Source organism: Pteropus medius, unplaced genomic scaffold (genome assembly GCF_902729225.1).
Source record: "Pteropus medius unplaced genomic scaffold, Ma_sr-lr_union100, whole genome shotgun sequence".
NCBI lineage: Eukaryota > Metazoa > Chordata > Mammalia > Chiroptera > Pteropodidae > Pteropus > Pteropus medius.
This window is the reverse complement of record NW_024344371.1, coordinates 7,680,558-7,683,813: the sequence shown is the minus strand read 5'-3', so window position 1 is coordinate 7,683,813 and position 3,256 is coordinate 7,680,558.

Below are 3,256 nucleotides of genomic sequence, written 5' to 3'. Positions count from 1 at the left end.
AATGGGATGTTTACATATGGAAACCAAAGGTTTATTATACAAAAACAGTTTTCTGCTGGCTTAAGAAAGGAAAAGAGACTAATTATGCAAGCTCAAATAATAACAAAAAATGTATTATGCATTAAAATCTGTTTTGATTTTTAAAAATAAATAGCTCTTAGGCAGACACTGAAATTAACAGATTTCAGTGCCAGAAAAGATAAAAATTGCCCACCCACTCACCACAAAATATAATCCCTTATCTATAGCATATGTTGCTATATATAGCATACAGCATAATTGGTTCTGCAATTATATTTGGTAGTCAATTTTTTTTCACCAACTGTTCTCTTTTGATAATACTGTCTCTTGTCAAATTTCATCATTAGTGTGATCTATCAGTTCCGGGAAAAAAAGCTTCTACAGGTCAAAATAACACTTGATGATGCTAATGAAACCACCAACATGAAAAACATGTCCCCAGAAAGTACTCTTTGTCATCAAACAGTCTCCAAGGAAAAAACCAACAACATTACTTATAAAACATATTTACAAAGGCACTGCTTAATATTTTTTCCTTTTATTGTGCAACATAAAGTATATACAGAAAAGTGCCCACGACATGTTTGTACAGTTTAATGAATAATATTAAGGCAACCACTCAGATAACCACCACTGAGATGAAGAAATTGAACATTGCTGGCACAGAGAAGTTCCTGTGTCACACTTCCTGATCACATCCTCCTCATCCTCTCTCGAGATAACAGATATCTTAAATTTTAAAATAATTACTCGCTTTTTAAAAAGTTATACCACCTATGTATGTATCCCTAAAAATATAGTTTAGTTTTCTCTCTTGTTGAATTTGTATTTCTGGCTGCTTTTACGAGGATTTTCTTTTTGTCTTTGGTCGTCAGAAATTTTACAAAGATGTATTTTGTGGTTGGTTGCACATCCTGAATCTTCTGTTAGTTTTGGAAAAGTCTCAGCCGTTATCCCTCCAAATATTCTTCTGTTCCATTCTCTCTTTCCCCTCATTCTGAACTATAAAGATACTTTCCGTAAGGCTGGTTCTTCCATGCCCCTTAAATAAAATCGCAGGTAATTAATTCCTTATGTTTTCTAGTCATTTTCAGGTAATGAAAAGTCCTCCGGTCACTTTAGTCCTTCAGCTGGTTCAGTAATTAAAATACCCATATGAAAATAAAAAATTCTAACATCTTTAAAAAAATTCTTTAACAGTGTTGTTGAGGTATAATTAACATGCCACAAAATCCATCTGCTGTACATACAGAGTTTGATGATTTTTAGTACATTTGTGGAGCTGCGAAACCATCAACAAAAGCCAGTGGACACTTCCATCATCTCAAAAAGTGCCCTCATGCTCATTTGTAGTCAATCCCCACTCCTACCTCAAGCCCCAGGCAAACTCACCTGCCTTCTGTCTCTGTTTTTGCCTTTTCTGGAAATTTTATATAAATGGAATTACATGAATGAAATATGTAGTCTTTTGTGTCTGGTGAATTGTGGTTTTAATTTGCACTTTCCTAAAGACAAATGATTTTGAGTATCTTTTCATACATTTAGCTGTTCATGCATCTTCTCTGTTGAAGTGTCATTTCGGATCATTTGCCCGTTTGTTAATTGGGTGGTTTATTTTGTTATTGAATTGATATTCAAGATAACCAGGAAGACATTGTATCATGGAACCCCAGTGGAGATAAAGTTTTAGGAAGAAGAAGAATAATCACTAGTACCAAATCCTGCAAAAGTTTCAGAAAGGGTGAATGAGGCTAAAAAGTCACTAAATTTGAATAATAACAACAATAATAATAACTGATGACTGACATTTACCGAATGCTTATTTTATGTCAGGCCCTAAACTAAGTATGCTCTCATTTCTAGTTTCAGTAAATAGATGGAGATGAGATATTTTTCTTGAATGTTGGAATCAACACATTCCCCTGTACCTCTAAAAATATTAATACAGAGAGTATAGCATAGAATTTAGAGATGGGAAGTTGTTTTTAAGTTTGGGTTCTACAAGTTATTAGTGATGGGCAAGCCACTAGCTTTTATACCTGATACCTCATTTGTAAAGTAGGAATACTCATTACTAATTTTGGGGGACAGGGTTTTGGTAAAAGATAATGTATGCAAAGCACCCTACATATTGTCTGGTTTATAGTACATACTCAGAAATGGATGTCGTAAGATTAGACAATGTTTTGCAAACTGTTACACTCTATAGAAGACATTATTAGTACTACCTAGTATTTTTTGGAACTATAATGCACTATCGTATATGGTCCTATTTTAATTTTTAAAAATCTTGGTCAGATATAAGTACTTGAATTTCCCTCCTTTCCTATCATCCAAAGAACATAACCAATGCTCTTTTATTAACAGCTTTAGTAAGATATGATTTACGTACCACATAATTCACCCATTTTAAAGTGTACAATTCAGTGGTTTTTAATATAAAGAGTTGTGCAACCATCACCACAATCAATTTTAGAACATATTTGTCGCCCCCAAAAGAAACTCTGTATCCATTAGCAGACTCCCATTATCCCCTGACTCCCTCCCTCCCCCCATTCCTAGACAATAACTAATCTATTTTCTGTCTCTATAGATTTGCCTATTTTAGATATTTTATATAAGCGGAATCATATAATATGTGATTTTTTCATGACTGGTTTCTCTTAAAACCAGAGACAGACAGTAGTTAGAGTGGTAAAAACATCCTTTATTCAGGAACTGTTGCAATAAGGGAAAAGAGGCCTCAGCGTATAACTGGGTTTAATTCTGCATATAGCATGGACAAGTGGAGATTTATAGCTAAGGAGCAGGTCGTGGTGGTTGGGGGGCAGGGGGTGGGATGGAATTGATAGATGGACAGTTCCTAATAGGAAACATCAAGGGTAGGAGAATTTCTTACTAAACTAAACTAACAGGATTCTTGCTGAAAGCTGACCAGCGAGACCAGAAATCCCATAAGGGATGGTGGGAGATGAAGAATTTGATCCGATAACAAAGGTGATTGGATATTGGGTGGGGATTTTTGGAGGCCTGAGGACAAGGCCCAAGGATGAGGTGTGGTTGCATTCTAATAAAACTTTATTTACCAAAATAGGCATTGAGCCGAATTTGGCCCATAGGCTCTAGTTCACAGATCTCTGATGTAGAAGAAAGGGAGAGATTCTTAGGAATATTTGTTTTTATAGTAACTTTGAAAGTGTGTAAGTGAGGATGCTTTTTAAAAAATTTTTTTCCT